This window comes from Pipistrellus hanaki (assembly GCF_964339955.1).
Source record: "Pipistrellus hanaki genome assembly, chromosome: 1".
NCBI lineage: Eukaryota > Metazoa > Chordata > Mammalia > Chiroptera > Vespertilionidae > Pipistrellus > Pipistrellus hanaki.
Window position 1 is genome coordinate 138,180,192 of NC_140503.1, and position 24,537 is coordinate 138,204,728.

The following is a 24,537-nucleotide window of genomic DNA, read 5'->3' on the forward strand; positions in this document are numbered from 1 at the left end:
CCATTCGTGCCAATTTCATCAGCAGGGAGGAGCCGATGTTGACTTTATGCTTTCCTCCTTAACACTTGCAGGGTGCAGGAGGGAATAAAGGAGGGGGTTGTGGCATATAGTGTTAGCCGCCTTCCCGGTTGCCCACGGACTATGTCTCTGTGTCACATCTGGGGTTCTGCAGGGCATCCCAGGGATCTGTCACGTTAAACAGCCCCGTAGCAGAAGGAGGCTGCTTCCTGGACTCAGTGCTGAGCAGACACGGTTGGAGATGCGAAGGCGTCGCTGGTACCCCAGAGGGCCCAGAGGTAGGCCACACAGAGTGGGCCCACAGGGGAACACGGTTGAGATGTACAGCGATGGGTAAAGTGTGTGCTGGGGACGTTGCTCGAGGGGCTGTATCAGAGAATATTTGCCGGAGTTATTTGATTGTGTCGATGCTCACTCACATGGGTTTTCTCCTTCACTCGTCAGCCCCTCAGAGCTCTGGTCTCTCGTCCTCACCGCTGTTGTGTGATTCACAGCACCCATCACTCATGCATCATCCCCAAAATAGCAGTTCTGCTCTGTCTGCATCCTGGGAAGGTCAAGGGTCAGCACCCTATCTCTGTTAGCAAAGGAGCGAGCCCCTGAACTCCGCAGCACGGCTCCCCTCCCGCTGTCCGCCTGGAAATAAGCTCATACTTGCCTCTCTGAATCTGGGACAGCGCTCCGAATGGGCGTCCCGGCCCCCTCCTGGAGCCGGGAGCGGTCCCTTACTGTCCCTTACGAACGTGTACATGGGGCGCACTCACCTGCTAGAATGACACTCACCTGCCACCAGCTGTCGCTCTGGGAGATGGAGGAATATCTTCCTGCCACCCAGAGGATGGCAAAGCCACTTTAGAGCAACGTGCGCGCTCAACCCCGTTCTCTGAACAGATTTTATGAAAGGGCTTAATGAGTTTCTTATTGAGTGTCTGGGCAGAGAAAGGGATGTGTGTCTCTGCATTCAGGAAGCGCACTATTGGTTTTCTTTCTGCGTAAACCTTGCTAGGCCTGGCCTGAAGCATGAAAGAATCAGGGGTCTGTGGCATCGGCTGATGTAGCCTCGGCCCCCCTGTGCCACCCCCGCCCCCTTGTCTTGCTTTGTCCCCGCTGAGATGATCGCTGAGATGATAGAGTTGCTCTTTAAGGTCATTGGGAATTTCAGGTCTTAGAAGCGCATAAATGGTTTTACGGGACTAAATGAGACGAACCAATTTGTTTCCCAGTGTTGCTTAGGAGAAACCAACGAGTGGAAGGATCGGAAATCTGTATCACTTTACGTTTTGGAACTTACCAAGTGCCCCAGCATACCCACGTCCACAGTGAAAAGTTAGAACAAGCCTTAACGCTGAATTACTTAAGTCTATTGCTTTCACATTTTCTCCTCAACCAGGACTCATGGGGGGAGGATTCTTTAAATTAGGTTTCATGGAAATCTCGGAAAATACTGTGGAAACATGTGGAATTTTCAGCACTCGGTTCCTACGGAGGAGGATGGAAAAAACAGTTCCGTTTTAAGCACATCACCTCGGTTGGAAAAGCAGAGTGGATGGACTGTATTCTCTCAAAGTTCTTAAGTGGCCTGTGGGCGGTGAATGGCTGCTCATTTTTGGTTGTCCTGTCTGCTGGGTGTTGTTATAGATGCTAATACTATTTTATCTTCGGGGGCCGGTGCCTGCAGAACTCAGGGTTTTTCTCTCCTGCTGTGCTGGCTGCCTCCTTGTTCAGCTCTGCTGTTACCGCCCAGTGCTCCCCTCACTGGGGGGAGCCAGCTCCTCTCCCTTGGAACCGCCTGCCTCGTCAGCAGCGAACTGCAGCTTTCCAGGGAGCTGTGGCGGCAGCCCCTCCCGTGGGCGTTGCTGCGGGGCCAGGGATTGCGGGTCTGCTCAAATACTCGGGACTGAATGTGAGACAGAGAGGAAGCGGGCCAGTGCAGGATGCCAGGTGGAGTGGCCGACACCCCTTTTCCTAGATCATTCTTTCTTTCCTCCTTTTGGCGTTTGGGATCTTACATTTTCCTTCTTGGCTTTAAGAGCCCCCCACCCCCCCATAAGTTCATTAATAAGTGAATAAACATTTGGCTTAAGGGATAACTTTAAATGGGAATACCAAAGTAGAGAGGAAACAGAACTTCTCAGAGACAGACTTGTCTTTAAAACACTCCTCTGCTGGCTGACATTGAGCGGTCAGCGTCTCCGTGGACTGAGGATGCTGGTGTCCGGGGCTCCGCGCGCCCCGGGCTGGCGCTGGCGGCCGCAGGAGGCCCTCGCCCCGCCCTTCCCGGAGCGGCCGGGTTCCTCTGCCCGCGGACCCAGGGACGTGGCCTGTGACACACACAGCCTGCGAAAAACTTGTTGTCTGCACAGGAGACGCCTTTACAAAAAGACATGGCACGTCAAACCCTTTGTGGTTTTTTAGTTGTTGGGATAACTACTTACCTCCTACCTTCTGCTTATGGGCGTCACTCAGCCCATGCTCTGCTTTGCTGATTAATATGCCACATTACTTTAACTGTTCATTTTATTCCACCGGAGAGTCCAACTAGAGCATTTTCTTAGTACGAATCTGCTTGAGGAAGGAGGTGAATTCTAACGTAAATGTCAGCCTTTTGTGCTGGTCAAGGAACCAATAATTAAAAAAAAAAAAAAAAAGAAGAAGAAAAAGCAGATGAGCAGCGCACAAGCAGCGTGCACATTCCTGTCACCAAAGCGTAAGATCTTCAGGAGATGGCATTCGGAAGGCGTGGGGACTCAGGGCAGGGGTGGGGGACGTGGAAGACTTGGGAAGTTGTCTGGTTTGGCCCTGCCAAGGCATTAGGGCTGAGTTCATTTAACGTTTGACCAAATACAGGAGGCTAATTTTTAAGTTGACGATTTTGTATGGCCCTCAAATGATGTTATAAATATCCAAATGGCCCTTGGCAGGAAAAAGGTTCCTCACCCCTGATGGAGGGGGAGGCATTTTCAGAGCTATCCGGCCCAAGATAACAGACACACTTAGCTCTAAACTCGAGTTCTGCCCCCCTTTCCCCTCCTCCCCCCACTTTCCAGCCTCTGTTCTTTCCTTGGGGGTCCCTGGAAGTTAACGGCTCTGTGGAAGCTTAAGGCGTAGGACCACCTTCCGAGATCAGTAAGCAAAGACCCAGCTGTCTCTGATGCCACCCAAACTTTGTGTATATTCTCCTCCTTGAAAGGAAACAGTTGATTCTGGAAAACAAGTGTGTAAAAAAATTTTTCCCCCCACAGAGCCTCATTGATAATTTGTTGTAAGTGGGTGAGGAAGAAGGGAAGGGGTCAGCAAAGGGAGGGGAATAGAAGCTGTGGGGCACCCTGAGCCACCCCAGCTGGAACCAGATCTCAGGATAGATACAAAACCTCACCCATAGCCACAGGTATCGCGGTGAATGCGGCGGAGCACCCGGCCTGATACATGTAAAATATTGCTACCTGCCTTAAAAGAATTTATAAAACGAAAGCATTGATATGTGTGGGATTTGAAGTGGGTGGACTTGAATTCTACGAGTTTTTCAGAGTTATGGAAATCGCTCCATTTGAAAGTTCTCTTCTCTAAGAATTAATATAGGTGTCAGATTTAGCCAGGAAGCCAAGGAAAGTAAACACACACACACGTTAAGGCATAGATCTGTAACATTGCTCCCAATGCTTGTAAGATATTTGCAGTGCTGTGCTCAAGCTTAGATCTGAACTTTATATGAGGTTAAAGCCTTAACAACAACTCTATTTTGTTTTAGACCGGGCCCACGGGTTTTATATTCTTGTTATGGTTTGAGGCTACAAGCTGTTGGATGCTATGAGTCACTTCTTGTCTTCCTCCTCCCAGCCTTCTTCAAACGGCTTGCCTCTTTTTTTAGAGCTGATTTTTTAAAAAGCAGTGATTTAGGGGATGAGTAGTATAGCATTCTTCTGAATTGCGAAGAGAATGTACCGGATCATCTCGGTTTTGATGTCATGTACGTGGCCTGACTCACCAGTCCAGCTCCTAGTCATATCAACAAGATCATTTCTAATTCTCCTGATAATTACTCAGGCACCTTAAAAAAAAAAAAAGAAAAAAGCCGGTTCTTGGGGCAGTGACTCGATTTAGTTTTGCTCATCAGTATTTACCCTGGGAATCAGGGACATGTCATCAGCTGTATCGCGGACAGTGTCTCGTGTGACGTGATTGGTTTCCGGCCACTTTTCATTGAGTCGGTGCTCTCCTGGCCCTCCAGCTTCTCTCTCCGACACCTCTCCTTTCAAGGTTGCTGACTGTATCTTTCTTTTGTGACTTTTTTGGTGTCCCGAACAAAGGTTGCCTACTCGTGTTGCCAGTGCTCTGTCCTTTCTGCTAAGAGCGTCACAAACTGGTCACATCTCAAAAGAAGTAGTAATTGCACCAGTTTGTTCCTGATGATAATAAATAGGGATCTCAGAGAGGCGAGGCAACCTGGGGTTCCCAGCTAGGTAGGGGTTGGGGTGCAGGAGCCAGTGTGACAAGGAATGGGGTTTCTCACTTCTGAGCATATGGACACTGTCCTTCTGTCTTGTGGTCCCAATTGGGGTATTCATTTTTTAAAATATGTTTTTATTGATTTCAGAGAGGAAGGGAGAGGGGAAAGAGAGAGAGATAGAAACATCAGTGATGAGAAGGAATCATTGATTGGCTACCTCCTGCACACCCCTTTCTGGGGATTGAGCCCACAACCCAGGCATATGCTCTGATCGGGAATTGAACTGAGCCCTCCTGGTTCATAGGTTGGCGCTCAGCCACTGAGGCACACCAGCCGGGCTGGGTATTCATTTTAATAAGCCTTTGAGACAAATGGAGTGGGAGAATGCCGAGATACTGAGTTGTAAAAGTCAAAATTACAACAAGCAGACTTTTTTTTTGGGGGGGGGGGAGGGAAGGGAGGGTTTGCTATTTAGTTTTTTTTTTTTGCAATTCTATTGAATTCTGTCTTTTGAATATTCTCTTGGTGCCCTTGCCTAGTACCATGGGCTCTCAGTGCTGTGTGAACTACCAGTTGAGAGAGTTCTTTACTAACGTGCTTTGCACAGTAGGTATGGAAAACGGGAAAAGCTATGCAAGCCTGTGAGGGTGGAGGGTCTCTGATTGATAGTAGGTAAAATAGGCCTTTCTCTCCTGGCTGCTGGTTTTAAATCTGTTTTCCTTTTGCTTCTTAGGATGGAACTCTTTCTGTGCCCAATGAAGAGATTGAAGGCCGTAGGCAGATCTAGCTAGTTGTGTCCGCACCAGAGCCAGGGATTCCTTGCACACCCGTCCACAGTCATGCACAATTACTGTTATATTTTTACCGAGTTATTGAGTCAAGTCATATACTTTTCTATTTATTAGAGAAAATTCATAACATGTAAAATTATAAAATAAGCCGAGACTGGAATAAGCCGAGACTGGTTTGGCTCAGTGGATAGAGCATCAGCCTGCGGACTCAAGAGTCCCAGGTTCAATTCCGGTCAAGGGCATGTACCTTGGTTGCAGGCACATCCCCAGTAGGGGGTGTGCAGGAGGCAGCTGGTCGATGTTTTTCTCTCATCGATGTTTCTGACTCTCTATCCCTCTCTCTTCCTCTCTGTAAAAAATCAATAAAATATACTAAAAAAAAAATAAAATTATAAAATAAAAAACACAGCCTGTGAACACCTCCCCTCTTCCATACAGGCCACGTCTGGTACGCAGCCCCAGGCCCCCCCTGTGCCTGGGGAAGGAGGAGGCAGGCCTCCGCTGCCTGACTCACTTCTGGACACTTGGTCCTGCCCAGAGGGAACTTCATTCTGAAGTCTCAGGAGTGATTCTGCTTGTGGCCTGACCAAACGTCTTGTAAATGTTGCTTGCCATATTTTAAGAGTTCATCAACCAAACAGAGCTTTAGGGAGCGAAGAAGCCCTTAGTGAACGATCTTCACTATCCCAGGCGCGCCTGGGGATTCGCTCTGCTCATCCCCTGGCGTGCACAAGGAGTCCCGTTTCTTGGCCTGAGCGCTCTCAGGGAAACATGAGTATCTGCTTTGAGTCCTGGTTCTATGCCCCGTTCCCCTTTCTCCCCATGCTGAGATTCACTTCCCCCTAAAGATGAAGGTGGCATGGATCCGCCCGGACCGCCCTCCGAGGAAGGACCGAGAGACACTTCCCGGACAGATAGATGTTGTAGGTCAGTTTCCGGAAATGAAAACGGAAATGGGAACGGTTACTAATGCACCTTACTGGGCGTTTCTGGGCCTTGCGAGTAAGGGACTAGAGCATGGCCGTGTGTGCAGTGTTACGGGTACCCGTATGTTGACAGAGATGTGGCTTGTAAGTCATCCTATACGGATGTCAAGAGTATCTCAGAGCAGTTGCAAAGCCTGATACTGTCACGGGACGGGAACAGATGAAACCTCTTGGTTAGCCAAATGCTTAGGAAGGACAGGTTCACTCAGGAGCCGTCGGTTGGAGGGGCTGGGTTCGATGACACTAGGAATGTAAGCTCCAAAACACGCTTTTCACTTGTGGGTGACCTCCTTCTATGCTGCTGGCGTCTCTGAGCCTCCCTGCTTCCTATTTGAGGGATGTATGGAGGATACTGAGATTTCTCTGGGCTTAAGGTGTGATCTGCTGAGAAGTCCTCCTGCTTGGCATGCACCAGAGGGTGTGTCTAGGGCCCTGTTGGCCGCACCACCTACAGCATGGTCTTGGTAAGGGAGCTCGTCCCTCCCTGCCTCACTTTCCTGAGTTTTCAGATGGGCTGTCCCGAGCTCCCGAGAGGCAGTGAGTGTCACAGTGCCTGCCTGGGAAATCCCACGTCTGCTCTGAGTGTCCTCCCAGGTGCTGGGTGAGCTCTTTGTACTTCCCACTCCTAATGTCCCCCCCCCCCCCCAGCGTTATTCACAGGATTTGGGGTTACAGTGACTGTAAGAGTGGCCTCAGGAGAAAGGAAGTGGGAAGGTGCCTGCAGGGTGTGGGAAGGAAGCACTTTTACTTCTGAGAGGACTCACTGCACTTCATAACAATTGCCTGGCCACTTACCCTGCTCTAGGGTAATGTCAGAGCTGCGATACCTTTTTAAAGATAAAACGTGCTGTTTCCTGATGGCCTTTTTTGAGCCAACAGGCCTGTTATCCCCCAACCACATTTTTAGCTCCTTTGCTTTTCAAGAGAAAAGTAGGGGATGTCCTAGCTCAGCTTCTAGTCCAGGTGCATCTGGGAAGGTGTTCTGTTAGGGTCTGCTCCGGGTGCATCTGGAAAGGGTGTCCTATTAGGTTCGGCTGCAGACCACCTTGGATCTCCAGGGAGAGTTGCTGGAGGAGCTGCCTGGGTAGCTTCTGCTGCAGTCCCCCTCCTCCCTCTGCTGACTGACGAGGAAGCACAGAACACCACCAGCTGTGACGCTGACACATCTCCCCCTAGACGTGCGTGGCATGTGGCATCAGTGTGTGTGGAGGGAGGCTAGGCTGCCACCTCTTCTCATCATGTCTGATGACGCCTGCCCGTGGGTATGAGCTGCCAGCCACCGGTGGGATGACTGGAGCCTGCAGCAGTTCTGAGAGGCCAGGCTACTTCCTTCCGAAGTGGGGATGGGCAGGGGCAGGGGCGTGACCTGGCAGGGTGGCCAGAGGCTCTGACCCCAGCTTGCCAAACACCTCGGATGTCCTGGGGCTTTACCCTTACCATCCATGCCTCTGGCAGTCTTCTGCCTTAAGCATCTTTGGGTTTATGACTGGGAGTGGGATCAACTCTCGTAAGCTGCTTCTTTTAAAATAAAAACCAGAGATAGAGTTTTAAACCTGCCTCCATGTGAACTTAATGGTATTGCAGAAATTATGGCTTCAATTATCATATATAATAATGGTATAATATGTGAATTGACCAAATGGTAGAACCACTGGTCGCTATGATACACACTGACCACCAGGGCAGACGCTCAACGAAGGAGCTGCCCCCTGGTGGTCAGTGTGCTCCCACAGGAGGAGCGCCACTCAGCCAGAAGCTGGGCTTACGACTGGCTAGAGCTTTTCCTGCCTCTGCTGCAGGCTGGCATTAAGGAGTGAGGGGCCCCGGACACCTCCCCTCCCCCCAGTGCATGGATCTCGTGCACCGGGCCTCTAGTGTATAATAACTGACAATGTAAGAGTAACATGAAGTGATAAAGTGGAGCTGGACTTTTATGCTAGATTCTTAAGGGAGCATTATCAGGCTTCAGAAACATATTTTGTTCTTATTTGGGCAAATATAAATGGATGCTTAAAAACTGTTGAGATTTGGTAATATACAGTAATCTTTAAGGATCTAGTTAAGCAAGGGTGTGATTCCATTAAGCTTAAGTCATTGACATGTACCCATTTAAAGCCAAGGAAATAACTACCAACTTGCCAGGGTTGAGACTGTTGCTGGTATTACTAATGGGCACTGGAATGGTTCTCCCTGCCCACAGGTTCCCGTGGCAGGGCTCAGGCAGTGCTGCAAAAGGAAGACAGGTGGTGGGTGGGTCTTATTATTTCATTTTGCTCAGTTCCAGTGAACATAATCTTACTGCAGAGGCCGGGCTTCCTCCACCCACCCCAAGGTTGATGTTAACGGGGCCCCATGGGGAATGGCCCCTGGGGCTGGTCTCCCTCTGATACCAGTGTCCAGACTTGGAGCATCCCCCTCTCTCAGCTGCTTGCACACACATTCACATGAAAAGGAAGTAGAATGCGTTTTTCTTTCCCCCTCCCTCTGTAGATGGTGATAGTTGTTATTGAGATCTCATGCCGGAGAGGGATTTGTAAGGTCTGGCCTTGGACCCAGGGCAGGAAGCAGCCTTGATTTTGTTTGTTTCCTGGATGGACTTGTTTAGGGTTTGACACCCATAGGATTCTGGGTGAAACGCGCTCTTGTTAGAAAGTGTGTAAGTAGCCAAAACCGGTTTGGCTCAATGGATAGAGCGTCGGCTTGGGGACTGAGGGGTCCCAGGTTCGATTTCCGTCAAGGGCATGTACCTTGGTTGTGGGCTTATCCTCAGTAGGGGGTGTGCAAGAGGCAGCTGATCGATGACTCTCACTCATCGATGTTTCTAACTCTCTACCTCTCTCCCTTCCTCTCTATACAAAATCAATAGAATATATTAAAAAAAAAAGAAAAAAGAAAGTGTGTAAATAACATGGGGGCTTTCCGAAAGTGTTCTGTGTCCTGTGCCTGCAGGAGAGCGAGGCCTTGGGGAAGGAAGGTGGGCGGAGGGTGGCAGGGGTGGGGGCCCCTTGGTGGCCCTGCCATTTGGGGCTGATGGAGGCTTCTGGTTGAGAACACTCAGCAGGGACGGGAAGCTCGCACACAGGGCTGCCTGCATCCGTGGGACCGCGGGGCGGTTTTGGTAACCATGGTTTATTCTTGAGAAATGTGGGACGGAGAGTGACATCTGGAACACGGGCATTCCGTGACACTGAGATGTGAGCTGAACCTTAACAATTGCAGGGCGCCCTGTAGCTTTCCTGTTGATCTTTTTTCAGTCCTCTTAGAGTATTTTCTCAGGAAATGATGTTCTCTTCTCTGTGCTGATGAGGGGGCTGCGTTCCACATGGCTGGAAAGCCATCCTGGGCATTAGAACTGTGGTTTCCTGACACAGTGTCCGTGTCCGGGGTGCGCTGGCCGGCCTTAGGGCTGGGGAGAGGCCTGTTTTCTTTGGGTCAAGGATTGGGGGCTCCAGGCCCCTCCTCTGAGACCAGCCCACGGAGCTCTGAGCCAGTCGTGGGCACCTGGGGAAGGGAAGCAGTGGCAGGCTCTCCCTCGGCAGTCTGTCCCCAGGTCGAGCAGCAAGTCCGGGAGGAACATGCTGGCTTTTTCTTTCTACTTGGTTGTAAGGGGATGGAGTCTTCTGTGGCACATTTTCTTTTTTTTTAGAAAAAAAAAATATATTTTATTGAATTTTTACAGAGAGAGAGGGAGAGGGATAGAGAGTCAGAAACATCGATGAGAGAGAAACATCCATCAGCTGTCTCCTGCACACTCCCCACTGGGTGTGTGCCCACAACCAAGCTACATGCCCTTGACCGGAATCCAGCCTGGGGCTTTTGAGTCCGCAGGCCTACGCTCTATCCACTGACCCAAACCGCTCAGGGCTGCGGCACATTTTCTTAGCTGGCTGCCTCTAGGACTTTGCCTTTAAAACCTAGTCTGTCCTCTCGGGCAGGGTCCATGGTGCTCACTGGGCCACTCTTCACGTTTTTTTCCTGAATGCTTGAACATTTCCTATGCTTCTCCTGGAAGATAAGACATAAGAAACGCAACCCCTTGAGCTAACATTTTTTTCTGGATGGCAATCTTTAGAATCAGGAAGCTGGATATGGTACGGGTTTTATCAGACATCTTGATCGTTTTGGTCAAGAGACAGTGCTGTTAATTCTTGGTTGTGTTGTTTCTGGGGAAAATACTCTGGATGAATTTCCAGGAATAACCCCTTCAGCGTCTCTCCCAGGAAAGAGCAGCCCTTCTCCAGGCTTCCCTGTCACGCTAACCCGGATGGTGGTGACCACCTTCAAGCAGCCGCTCGCCACTCACAGGCAGTCGGAGTTTTATGTGGGCGTGGAGCGCTTTTATGAGCGAAGTGCCCGTTCCGATCTTCTCTAGCTCCTGCGGGGATGGGCCCACATCTGATCGATGCACGTGAACCATGCTCGTCTCTGGTCCCCAGAGAGCTGGCCTGGTGTCTGTAGGAATGCGTGGGGCCTGACGTGGACTTCGGAATCGGACGCTGCAAGTAGACATCTGTGAACAGAGTCTGCTCTCTCCGTGGTGGCGGAGGACGCTCACGTATTCTCGTAGCCACCACTCACCGATGGCATTAAGTGTATGACATACATCGCCGTTTAGCCCTGATAGCCTGCGTGAAATTACCTTGGTCTCACAATGAAGGGAAGGGTTCAGAGAGCTTGCCCAGTCATCTGCTTTGCCCGTGGAACTCTTCCTGGCGCTGCTGTCACCTGCTTGTCACATGATCGCTCCCCCCCCCCCCCCCCCCCGGAGGCCCACACTCCTGCAGTAAGTTAGGCAGGTCCCAAGTAGGAAATACAATTTTCATTTTTCTTTTTTTTTTTTTTTAAATCCTCATGTGAGGATATTTTCCCATTGATTTTTAGGGAGAGTGGGAGAGAGAGAGGGAAAGACAGAGAGAAGCATTGATGTGAGAGAAACACATTAATTGGTTGCCTCCTACACCAGCCCCAACCAGGGCCTCGGCTGGGAAGGAGCCTGCAAGCAAGGTATGTGCCCTTGACTGGAATCAAACCTGGTACCCTTTGGTCTTCAGGCCAATGCTCTAGCCACTGAGCCAAACCGGCTAGGGTGGAAATACAATTTTTAAAAGACCAGAGGCCTTGTGCATGAAATTTGTGCATGGAGTGGGGGGGCTCCCCTCAGCCCAGCCTGCACCCTCTCCAATCCGGGACCCCTCGGGGGATGTCTGACTGCCGGTTTAGGCCTAATCCCAGAGATCGGGCCTAGGACATCCCTATCACAATCCTGGACCACTGGCTCCTAATCCTTCATCTGCCTGCTGTCTGGTCACCCCTAACTTCCCCTCTCCTGCTGGCCTAGTTGCCCCTCACTGACCCCCTCTTCCCCCACCAGCTCAATCGCTCCCAACTGCTCCTCCTTACCAGCCTGGTCGCCCCATGCAGCCTGCTTGTTCAGTCATTTCGTCGTCCCTCACTAACCCCCCTGCCGGCCTGGACATGACGGTCCATTTGCACATTACCTCTTTATTATATAGGATGGCATGTTTCATGGTATTTGTGATTTTGTGTGTGTGTGTGTATTTACATTCCATATACCCTAAATGGTAGAGGTTTCCCACCTGATAGAGCAGTTCCCTTGATTACGAGCCATTACTGGCACAAGCACTCCTTATTTTATCACGCTTCATAGATGCTGAATTTTTTTGCAAATTGAAGGCAAGACCCTCCACCAGCAAAAAGGTGACTCACTATCGCGACACTCGCTTTATCAGGGTGGTCTGAAACCGGACCTGCGATGGCCCCAAGGTCTGCCTTACAAGATTCTGTGAAGGACACTTTGGGAACCTGTAGTCTGAGAGGAGACCCTCTATTTTTATAACCATAATCTGCTTAATAAAGTGGTTGGGATTGTGGCTGTCTTTTGTCATCCTGTTTTTTTTATTTTTAGATCCTCGAGAGGAAGCAATTTCGTGATTACTCAGAATCGTGAAGATAATCTAGTGATTAGAGAACCTCATTGGATAAATCTGATAGTTTTCTTTCCTTTAAGTAAATAAAAAATATCTCAATCCAGGTCAATGTTAGCAGGAATAACTTGTTTTTAAAACAGATAAAGCTTTTTGTGTGACATGTGGCCATCCTGGGACAGCGTCTCTAGAATATTCCAGAACATCCGCCTTTACAAGTGTGTACCCTCCCTATTCCCTGATTATTCATGTTTGCACCCGATTTTTTAACCCACGTTCCCAAGATGGTGGTCACACACGTGCGCGTGTGCCGTCTTTTCCTACAACAGGGGCCGTTTGGATATTGTTTTTGGACGGTACGATTTCCCATGTGCTCATCCAGAAAGCATGTAGCTCCTCCCGGTAAAGACAGATGTTCCGGCATCAGGAACCCGAGGACTCTTCCTGTTATATCAAGTAAATAGATCCCAGAACAAAGCCGGTTTTGTGTACTCTGCCTTTACCGTGAACTTGGTTGCAGAAGTGGAGCCAGAGCTTCCCTACCTCCATCCTGGAAACCACGTGACCCGCTTCAGCAGAAAACATGGAGCTTCGATTCTGTAACCGGGTCGTTTTGCATTATTTGCGACTGCACCTGCTCTGCAAGCTGCGGAAGCCACTCCCTCTGGGCCTCGCCAGGGCCATGGTTGTCCCCATTCATGGAAACAAGATCGTTTGCCAATTTAAGCATTTTAAATCGCAGGCTGCCCCTGGTCTGCATCGTAACCCAATTTTAAAGGAAGATACAATTTGACGTTCAGTGGATGGCATGAATTTGGTTATCCGTGGCTGGGCCATTACACTGCGCTGTGAATTAGTTTTATTTTTGGATTTGCCCTCATACTATAGAGTGTTCCAGAGGAAGGCGTTAACACTGCTATGTGTAACTTGGACTAACTCTTGGCTTTTCTGAGCTGATAGCCATCATGGTGAATTTAATTTCCATTTCTCACGTGGGCCCTTCGTGGGTCACCGTTTCTCCCGTGTTCTTTCCTTCCGATCTCTCCACCCTTTCTTCTATTTCGTCTTCTTTCAGACCCGGAGGCCCTCAGCCTGTGGTGTGTGCTGGATCCTGATTGCTCTGAATCTTTCATAACCGTGGGGAGGACTTCTCCTTCGGAGCAAGACAGAGCTCCACACACACGTCAGTTGCCCGGGGATCACCTGTCTTGGGGACGGTCTGTGGGCAGTTGGAACCCTCTGTCGGTGGGGTTTTGGCTGGCCTTGCCTTGCCCTCCTCGGGACTCCACCCGCCCGCGTGTGCCTGTGCCCCGAGCGCCTGCTTCATCGCGTAGCGTGCTTAAATAAGTCACACGTCGCCGCACAAGCACCCTCCCCGGCGTCTGCGTGTGGGCTATGTGCGGTTGCCGTGGGTGACCCTGAGGAGCCTGGCCTCTGGGAATGCCTCCCAGTGAAGTGGTATAAAACGGGATACCGATTCGAGTGTGATTGTAACTCACGGAGCAGGTGGCCACGATGCTTCCATCGGAACAGCAGCCGGCCTGGGGACACATCAGGTTTGGAGGTGTTTTCTTTTTTTTTTAATGCTCATGTGAGGATATTTTTCCATTGATTTTTAGGGAGGGAGGGAGGGAGGGAGGGAGGGAGGGAGAGAGAGAGAGAGAGAGAGAGGAGAGAGAGAGAGAGAGAGAGAGAGAGAGAGAGGGAAAGACAGAGAGAAACATTGATGTGAGAGAAACACATCAATTGGTTGCCTCCTACACCAGGTTTTGATGATTCACATGCATCAATCAGATGTGGGCCCATCCCTGCAGGAGCAGAGAAGATCGGAACGGGCACTTCGCTTATAAAAGCGCTCCATGTCCACGTAAACACATCTTGTGATACCTTGAGAGCTGTGCTTGCCCCGATTTGTGTTGTACACCCAGAATCTCTACCGCTCCTAAAGGGAGGGATTTGCTAGGGGTAAATACCTGAAGGGGGTAAACTACATTAGCAATAAAAAAATGCTCCCTGGAGGTTTACATTGAGTCAGTTTGCCATCTAGTTTGTCCTTTATTATTCATAGTAAGTAGCGTCGATGTGTGCATGGCTGCATGGCCCCTCCTGGGAGGCAGAGGCTGCTTTTGCCCTCTGAGAGCTTTCGAACGGTCTTTTCTTCCTTAAGCAGGTGTTTCACGCGCCGTTTTTGAGTGAGGCCCCGTGTCCCACGCTGTGGGAGCGGTGACCGTCGCTTCTGCAATCGGAGGAAGACAGGACCTGTGCCGCCGTGGGGAATTCAGCACAGATGGGAGGACTCACCACAGCTCCATGTGGGACCGAATGCCAGAGGCGTGACCTCAGCTCGGAGAGCTCCGAGTTTAGAAGAAGGAGCGGCTGGGGGACGGAGGCCCTCAGTGTGCCTGGGAGGCCGCAGGGCTCCGGGCCTGGGGGCTGGGAGCCGGGCCTGGGGCCTGAGCAGAGAGGCAGAGGCCAGCTGCGCTGGGTGTGGCCTGTCACTCAGTGAGGCCCGGCACTGCTGTCCAGGGCTCTTGTGTTCTGGGTGAGAGTACTGACCCTTGTCTGGCTGGCTGGCTGTCTGGCTTTGGGCTGAGGCATGGGGCCTGGGGTCTCGGGCACTGAGTTGAGTGGGACGATGGCATCCGGGCCTTTCCTAGTTTCCAGAGGTGCGCGTGATTGGGGCTTTTCCTTGTGTTCACCTCTATGTCCCAATGGAGCGGCTGCGTGAGGGTTGACAATAAACCTTGACGCTATGGTTTTGAGTGGAAAGTAAAGCCCTGAATATGAGGCTGTAACCTTGGAGATGACCTCATTGAATCTCTTCGCTTCTGAGCAAGCTTATGGAAGCGGGAGGGGCAGGGACTTGCCAAAGGTCACCAGTCAGAGGTCACCTGCCAGCGGCAGAGCCGGGAACAGTCTCTTCTCGCTGCAGGTTCTCTCCCACAAGACCTGGCTTGCTTGCAGGCGCTACAGTAAGGTGGGCAGCGGGGGGTTCATTGGCACAGAGCGTCTGCTCCCCAGGTTTTCAGTGTGTGTGCTGCATGTGTGTTGTGTGTATTAGGTGTGTGCTATGTGTGCTATATGTGTGCAAGTTATGGGTGGTATGAGGGTGTGCACAGTGCCTGTGTCCTGTAATCTGTGTGGGTTAGGTCAGGAAGCAGCAGTGGGGGGGGGGGGTGTTGGCTGAGTTGGGGTGACATGCACCCTGCGAAGCTCCTGCCCTGAGCTCTGACACCCCCCTCAACACCTCCTCCCCCCCCCGCCCCCCCCCCCTCGCGACCCCTCCTCTCCAGATGCCTGTGGAGCTTGCGTTTACCTTCCCTCCCAGTTTCCTCTTCTTGCTGGGAACCTTCTTCCTCTTCCTTGCTGGGGCTCAGCGGACATTTAAACCTCCTCAGGCTGCATGCCTGCCACCCCTCACTGACCGGTGGTGGCCTCGTGGTGCAGAGCTGGCCGTCTGGCCTCAGGGCTGCTCATCCTCCAGCCTCCCTCTGAGGGAGGTGCCAGGAAGGGTCCTGTCCCCCAGGGGGCCAGTGTCCCTCCCAGCACCCCCTCCCCACCTCCCCCTCCTCACTCCTCAGCCACGGTGCCCCTGGGGTGGCAGGATGTGCTGTGACCCGAGAAGGCGGAAACCTTCCTTGATCCAGGCTGTGAGAGAAAGACCCGTTTTCTGAGGTCAGAGAGCACCTCTGCCTGTCTGCCTTCCGGCAGGAGGAGCAGGCTGTACGTTTTGAGTTTCCCCTTTTCCGGGAGAGAATGAGTCTTCCTCGTGGCGTGCTGTGGCCTCGCTGTGTGGGTGGCAGAGTGGAGCCAGCTTTTCAGCCGAGAAGGCTGGGGGCTCCCCTGTGAGAGGCAGGGCTCGTGTGGGCCTGGAGGTGAGGCATTTAGCGTCGTCATAGTTGAATGACAGATATTTTTAAGTCTGTAAACTGAAAAAGGGCAGTAAGTGGCTTAGACCTGTCCTTAGAGCACACTGACCCGTGGCCATGGTCACAGCCCCCTCCGGCCTCCCCTGGGCCCCTCTGCAGCCCCTGTTCTGCCGCAGCCCGGCCCACGCGTGGGTTCACCTCCCGGGAGCGCTGCCGCTCGGTGCCGGCCTGTCTTCCTGAATGCCTGGGGTTTATCAGCAAATAGCAGTCACTGGCCTCCCACCACAGAGACTCATTTTAAAAAATATATATATATATTTTAATTGATTTTTTTTACAGAGAGGAAGAGAGAGGGACAGAGAGTTAGAAACATTGATGAGAGAGAAATAGCCATCAGCTGCCTCCTACACACCCCCCATCGGGGATGTGCCCGTAACCAAGGTACATGCCCTTGACCGGAATCGAACCTGGGACCCTTCAGTCCGCAGGCCGATGCTCTATCCACTGAGCCAAACTGGTTTCGGCTGAGGAGACTCATTTTGTCACATGTATCACTCTGAGAACGGGACACGTTCTGTGTGAGAAACCTGCTTATTCCAGAACACGGTGCCCTGTCATCCCACGTCTGTCAGCAGAAAGCCGTCTGTGCGTGGAGCCTTCGAGGAGTCCTCCACCCTCCCTTTCCCTGGACATGTTTCCACGGGTGTTTTTAAATAGAGAGCTTTGGCGTTCCGGTAGAACGGAAATTATGATCGACGGCATACAATCCTCTGAAATAATAGTGAGAATGCTGGCAGAGCACACCAAGACAATAATTGGTCATTACAAACAAATTATTTTTATTCATACTGAAATGTTTTCTTGTTCTCTTCCCAGGCCCGGGGAAGGCAGTCTGTGCTCCTTCCCACGTGGTTTTTTTTCCTCTCCCGGGCTCTTCCCTGGGGGCCGAGCTCTCTCGGTCTGCTCCAGTGTGGGGGTGCAGTGCTCCTCAGGGCTCCGTGTCTGCAGGTACCCGTGGTGGTTGGGGGGGGGTTTTACCTTTTCTTGGGGAGCAAGATAGCTCTGACTGCACACTTTACAGAAAGCACTGCCCCGGCCCCGCCCCCTGGCCTCGTCCCCTGTGCGGACCCAGCGGAGGGGCACTGAGGCTCGGGCGACCTGGAGCCGCCTGCAGAAGGCCAGGTCTGTCGTCACTGACGTTGCTCTAGAAACTTCCAACAGGTGTGGGCAGGTACTCGGGCCACCACCCTGACCTTAGCTCTGTTTTACCTCCGGACAGACGCGTAGACCCGGGGCCAGGCATTGCAATCACCTGGAAGGGTTCTCTGTCCCCAAGGCTGCCTTCGGAATCACAGCCTGCCTATGGGGGCAGGGGCTGACCCTGGGCGATGCCAGTGCTGTGCTGCGGGCCAGCCTCTGGGAGCCAGCGGCTCCTCCCCCTCCTTTGAAGTTAATCATTCATTCCTGGTGTCTGTGGAAGAGCAGCAGGAGGCAGGGGAATCTGGCTTAGCTCTGACTCGGGGCTCCCTGCGCATGGCTGTTTGTTACCAGCATTTGGGGGTGGGTAATGGTGTCCTGTGCTGTATTTTCAGCTTTCCCTGTAGGTGCTAAAGGAATGATGGTTCCTGGAAGGCCAGTTTGAAGAAAACCGAAATTCACAATTACGTTATGTGAACTCCTGTTATTTCAAGTGCACACCTGCCCACCCATGACCGCAGAGGAGCGGGGCTGCCCGGAGCTGCCCGGCTCGGCCAGGCGGTGCGTCCTGCCGTCTCGGTCCCCTTTCCCGCGGTCTGCCTCCCGTAGTGGCTGCGAGTCCTTGGGGAGCTCCAGCACCGGACAGGTGCTCGGTGAAGACGTGGGAGGAAAAGGTCCCGGTGAGCGGCTCCCACCGGGTGGTTTACCTGTGCGCAGAGGGTGCTCAGGGTTGTGTGGGTCCCATATTCTGGTAAGATTCATGGCATGTTCCTGGCTTTGGGTTCTGCAAGAGGGAAGCTCAGTTCTTGTTTTGGGTTCAGTTGCCTGCCTGTTGCCTGGTTTGGTGAAAGCTGCCGTAGAGGGGAGCACGTCCGGCCGCTGCTCGGGCCGTGGTGTCGACCAGGCTGTGTTTCCCACGCGGGAAGAGCACACTCTGTAGGACTTCTGTCAGTGGGGACTCTGCGTCTCCCCAGCAACTGTGTATGCGGGGTGTGTGTGTGTGTGTGTGTGTGTGTGTGTGTTTTGGAAAGCTAGCTCATATATTAGAGTTTATTTCGTGTTTCTATATGAAGTCTGGAATTGGTAAAAATATTTTCCTAAATAGAAGATATCATTATTGGACTTGTATATTTGCAAATCTTGTTTTAGATTGCATTGTTATTTATTTACCCCATTCCCCCTTTTTTGTTTTGTTTTTTGTTTTGTTTAAAAAGGTATGTTTTAGTTATAGAATAAAGCTAGAAATGAAGCCAAGGCACAAATATATAACATTTATACAGTTAAAATATGTATGTATATGTTACAAATCATCCAGAGTGATAGGAGATAAAAATAAAAACTGAGAGGAACTAGTGGTTCAGAAACGTTGTGTTTATTTCTCTTGTGTCCAGGAAACCTGCATCTTCGAAGCTCTGGCCCCCCCCCTCCCCCCAAGGTCAGCATCCAACCCGGTGGCCACCAGTGGCTGGGGGAGGGGAGATGTTGGTCAAAGGGCACAGGCTTGCAGTTACAAGATGGTAACTGCTGGGGATGTACAGTGTGGTGACTACAGTTCTAGTTCAATATTACATGTACTTAAAGTTACTCAGAGTAAATATTAGGCATTCTCAACTCAGGGAGTTAATTAACATGCCCATTGTCCCACATATTTATCTTGATCTTGGGGATCATTTCACAATGTTAATGTATAAAAGGAATCATCAGGGCATGCAATGTAAACATATATAACTAGAGGCCCAGTGTATAAAATTCGTGTGTGTATGGGGGTCCCCTCAGCCCAGCCTGCACCCTCTCCAATCCGGGACGGCTGGCTCCTAACGGCTCACCTGTCTGTCAGCCTGATCACCCCTCACTGCCCCCACCGCCGGCCTGATCGCCATTCACCGCCCTCCCTCCCCCCACCAGCCTGGTCACCCCATGCAGCCTGCTGTTTGGTCATCAGTCAGTGAAGCTGGGGAAAAGCCACTTAGTCCTTTAGGTCTGGTTTCTCCAGACTTAGGCTCTGGGACCCTCTGTGCGTGTGGGAGTGGAGAGGGGAGAAGGGGGCTGGAGGAGCCGTGCTATGCATCCTCAGACCTTGAGTGGCATCGTGCTTCCACCCGTTAGGTGCCATTGGTGTCCTCACTCCCTCAGAGTCGCCCCTGGCGGAGAACTGCTGCCTTCTGTGGTGGCACGGTGGGACGTGCAGGTTGGCATCCCCTGATTAATAGCTGTTGCTAATTTTTGCAGATCTAGTCATGTGATTGAAACATGCCTGAGGGTCGATGTTTGGGTGAGCAGCTCTCCCCTGGGCACCTGCATTCAACCTGTCCAGGTGGAAATTGGCGCAATCTTGGTTTTACAGACACGGCACCCTTTGGATGCACACGCCCTGAAGTGTGTGCGTAGCCCCTGAAGTGTGTGCGTAGCTGTGCGGCACGCGGGCCACCAGGCATCCGCAGGCTGCGTGTCCGAGGCCCTCTGGCTGTCTCAGGGGAGCGGGGCTGTGTCCCATGAAGAATACTCCGGGGAAGGAGACTCTGAAGTCCCTTTATAAAGACTCTTGTGACCTCCCCACCCCTCAAAAAACCCTTTTCCTCAGGGAGCTGTTTTCACACCCTTTTGCTCTCTGTCTGTTGGAGCAGAGGGTGATGGACACCGTCACCTGAGTTTAGAGTCTTAGATTTGAAACGTGTATTATTATCGCCCATACCGTTTTCATGGTTCTGCCCGCACCTAATTTGAAAAAGCAAAATTAGGCTTAATTAAAAATTTATTTTTTTGGGGGGGGGGCAATGGTAAAATATGTACACAGATAATAAATTAATAAAAAAAATTAGAAATTTTTAAAATTTTTCCCCTACATCAACTTGCTGCAAAACAGCCCGCTTTATTTTCGTGGGATCAGTGACTCTCTTTGGAGTCACATTCATTGGCTTCCATAGTTTGTTGCAGGCACACCTGGCACCCACAGGCTTCGGAGCAAACACCCTGTTTCCTGACCAGACAGGGCTTGGCTGCTGGGACGGAGCAGCGCCCGGAGCGTGTGCGGGAGGGTTCGGCGGCGGCGGCCTGGCTAGCCTGCCGGGAGGGCTGGGCGCTGCCGCCCACCCCATGGACGCTGGGGGAGGCGGCCGCCCACCTTGTGGACGCTGCACGCTCACGAGCTCTCCTTTTTCAGGAGTTCGCTTTGGTGGCAATGCCACGGCTATCAGGAAAGTTTGTTTTAAAGCATGTGCATTCACTTAATTTAAAAGTATATGGATACTCCATGCAGCTCCTGCAGGAGGAACTGGGGGCCTAGGAGGAATGCAGGTGTGTCACGTATAAGCTCTGTGGGCGATAAAATGTGTGTGAACGTAACGGAGGCCTGGGTGCGGATGTCTTCCGCTGACGGGTTGTTGGGGAGCCATGCGAGTTCTTAGAGGGGATTGTGAGCTGATCCGGGCTGTGTTTCTGAGGAGTAGTATGCTAGGGGTTGAGGGGGCCGGGGGGGGGGGGGGGGGGGCGGCGGGTCTAGGAGAGACCAGAACTAGCCCAGAGTGGCACCCGGGGCTGGTGAATGTCCTAGCGCAGGTGGGAGGGGGAAAGAGAAGGAAGTGTGTGTGTGTGTGGTGTGTGAGTGTGTGTGTGGTGTGTAGTGTGAGTGTGTGTGTATGTGTGTGTGTGTGTGTGTGTGTGAGTGTGTGTGTGGTGTGTGTGTGTGTGTGTGGAGTGTGGTGTGTGTGTGTGTGTGTGTGTGTGTGAGTGTGTGTGTGTGTGTGGTGTGTGTGTGTGTGTGTGTGTGTGGGGCGGAGGTGGGCATTCCTGCAGACCAGGACGGAGCTGGTGGAGGGAGAGGCCGGAACACAAAGCAGAGTGTGGGCCGGCGGAGCCAGGTCCCCTCGGATGGGATGCACTTGCCCGTCATATCCACGAATGGCTGGTATGCTAAGTCTGTTTAGAACAAAGGAGCGTTCTGTAGGGCCCTTAACGCTGGAATGTGCCCTGTGCGTCTCGGAACGCCGTGTGCTTTGATGCTGGCTTATTACGGGTGACTCACCCTCAGCGTGTCTCCTGTGGACGCCTGCAGAGCAGCCTGCCAGCGCCAGGGTCCCCACGGTCTCCCCGCTGCCCAGCGCTGGGAAGGCGGCACCTGCCGCGGAGATTCTGGGTTCCGCTCTGAGTGTGGTTCCTGAGTTGCCTGACGCCGCGGGGGAGTGGTGATCCACGCCTGCGGGTCTGAGCCGGCAGCCTCCGGCGGGGAACGACACGCACCTTGCGTCCGCGCGGTGTGTGCCTGCATTTAGCCCCGGCCTTTCTTCAGTTCTTCACGTGTCCTTTCATCTCCGCTAATAAAGAACAGATATGTGAGCCGTCAGCCCTACAAAGCAGGCTTCGCCTCACGCTCAGTGCTCCAGGTGAAAAAGAGAGAGGGTGAGCCAGCGAGGGGAGGGAGAGCCGCTCGGAGGGGGCATTTGACCCCTGTGGTCGCGGGCAAGCCCTTGCTGGGTGGCAGGGCTAAGGGAGAGAGATGTAGAATTTTTACAAACGAGCAGTGGTACGTCCTCATGGAAAATGAAGTCTAGGAATCGTTGTGAAATCATTGAATTATTATGCCCACATCATCGTCATCATCATCATCATGGTACGGGAGTCGGGGGTGAATGGAGCTGAAGAAGGAAAAGAGAAAGGCTGGAAGAACTTGGGGACTGTGGCTTGTGTGCTCTGATCCTGGGTGATGATTTCTCCTTCTGGTTAGGTGCTTCTCAGTGCGTGGGCTGCGCATTTGCAACCCGGTGTTCTTGGGATAGGCTAGCTGTGAAGACGCTGCAATTAGATTCCTGGAAGTTAGTGGTGGGACCTCCTGGTCTCGCTGCACAGGTGATGACTGAGCACCTGCTAGTGACACTTGGCCCTGTGGCTGTTCCTGGTGTGTGGGGAACACCTGGCTTGTGAGGCTGTCAGGTGTGCAATCCTTTAAAAAAAATATATATATATATATATATTTTATTGATTTTTTTACAGAGAGGAAGGGAGAGGGATAGAGAGTTAGAAACATTGATGAGAGAGAAACATCAATCAGCTGCTTCCTGCACACCCCCTATTGGGGATGTGCCTGCAACCAAGGCACATGCCCTTGATTGGAATAGAATCTGGGACCTTTCAGTCCGCAGGCAGACGCTCTATCCACTGAGCCAAACCGGTTAGGGCAGCTGTGCGTTTCTTGAAAGTCTGAAGATGGCTTAGCATCCTCATGGCTCTCTCATGAGTGTTCATGCCCTCGTGTCCTTAGCAAAGCAGGCACACACTTAAAAACGTTGTCCTTCCTTTCTCTTGTTTACAACGCCGTGTCTTTCATTTTCCTTCACGGTAACTTCTGTGAAAATAGGGACGAAGGAAACACAACCTTGGTTTTGGACACGGAGGATGAGCCGGCTCACTGACGTGCCTGGCATCGGTGTGTTTCCGGCTTGAGAGGGACCCCCTGGCGTTCAGTTCTGGGCACCCCCCCCACAGAGCCCTTGGCCCCTCTGGTTCACTCTGCGGTGGGGTTACTTCTGAGGGCTCTTTCTCTTCCTTCAGTGTTGAACAGCTGTGGTTTAGTTTCTGGGACGATGAAAGGGCAGTGAGAGGGCATGGAAAGAACGGGCAGGAAGGGAAAGGATTATCTCATGATTTTAGTCAGGAGGAAATTTCTCCGACGGGGAAAACATTCTCGGACCCCAGGAAGTTAACACTGAATAAGTGGCCCCATGTCACACGGCCAGCTTTTGCATGATCGTTGTTACTGGGGTAACGAAGAGAAAGAGAGCATTCAGTCTGAGTTCAGACCACACATCTGCGGTGACATGGACTGTAACGAGCAGAATTAGTTGAAGAAGTTGGGGTAAGCGGGTCTGGAGGAGGCCTCGTTATTTGAAATGGAGAGATGAGCCCAGCAAAGTGGGCTCACTGATTTCAAGAAGGTTCATTTGGGGGGGATGCGTCCCTTTTTATAGAATTGCATGATTGGGCTCCTCTGAGTGTGTGTACCTATGTGAGTGTGTGCATATGTCTGTGGATGTGATTGTGTGCGCGCACAGTGCGACTGTGTTTCTGGGCATATGTGTGCGGCTGTGTGTGCAAGTGTGCATTCCATTTGTGAAGTCCTCTGTGGAAGGCACACCGCTGAACAGCCTCTGCCTGAATCTACCAGTCTTCTTTCTCTCGGGGAGGGCGTTGTAAGCAGCCCCCCGTGGGGTAGAGGTGCCCAAAAGTATAACATACATCTGCCTGCACCGTGGGCGTTAATGTTTTAAGTGGGTGTGGAGGCGTCACAGACATCGTAATGAAAATGACACCATTGCCGAAACCGGTTTGGCTCAGTGGATAGAGCTTAAAGGTCCCAGGGTCGATTCTGGTCAAGGGCATGCACATTGGTTGCGGGCACATCCTGGATTTCGAGAGGGATGTTCGACTGCTGGTAACTGGCAGTCAGGCAACCCCTGAGAAGTCCCAGATTGGAAAGGCTGCAGGCCGGGCTGAGGGACAACCTCCCCCCCATGCACGAATTTCGTGCACCTGGCCACTAGTAGTATATAAGAGACTATGATAGCATAATACAGCCAGTGTTGTGTACAACAGTTAGTGCAGTGTAGTACAGCTCTGTATAGTGTACATAGCGCTGTACGGTATAGCAGAGTGCAATGTGGTACAGTTCTGTGCAGTATAGCATAGTGCATTTCTGAATTGGGAAATTTTAGTCATAGAATCATGACTCTTATTTTTATTTTTTGTTAATCCTCAGCAGAGGACATTTTTTTCCAGAGAGAGAGTGGAAGGGAGGGAGGGAGAGGAAGAGAGAGAGAGAAACATTGATGTGAGAGATACACATCGATTGATTGTCTCTTACACAAGCCCCAACCATGGGCAGGGAGGGAACCTGCAACCGAGGTACATGCCCTTGACTGGGAATTGAACCCGTGACCCTTCAGATTGCGGGCCGACGCCCCAACCATTGAGCACCACCAGCCAGGTCTCTTATTTTAGTTTGTACCAGATGATGGCTCTGGCGACTCGTGTCAGATCAGTTGTAAGGACGTAAGGTGCTTAGCCCCATGCATGGTTCCAAGGACTGGGGAATGGACATACGTTGCCTTAAACCCCACCGGTCCGTTAAAGGCCCACCTGGCTCAGAGGTCCTCTCAGGTCCCCACGCTCTAATTGTTGTACGCAGGTTAGATCTTGATGCTCGAAGATGTGGAACCCCCAGAAGTCAGGAATTTGCCTCTTCCTGTTGCCTCCTGCCTGGTGTCCTGGGCAGTTGTAGGCGCTCGGAATACG

The 24,537-nt window shown here is 51.8% G+C and overlaps 1 protein-coding gene across 2 annotated transcripts in view; it reads left to right on the forward strand.

The window, feature by feature from the left end:
• DIP2C (disco interacting protein 2 homolog C) overlaps positions 1-24,537 on the forward strand; it is a 377,912-nt gene that overhangs the window by 1,085 nt on the left and 352,290 nt on the right. The gene's annotated exons all lie outside the window — the stretch shown is intronic.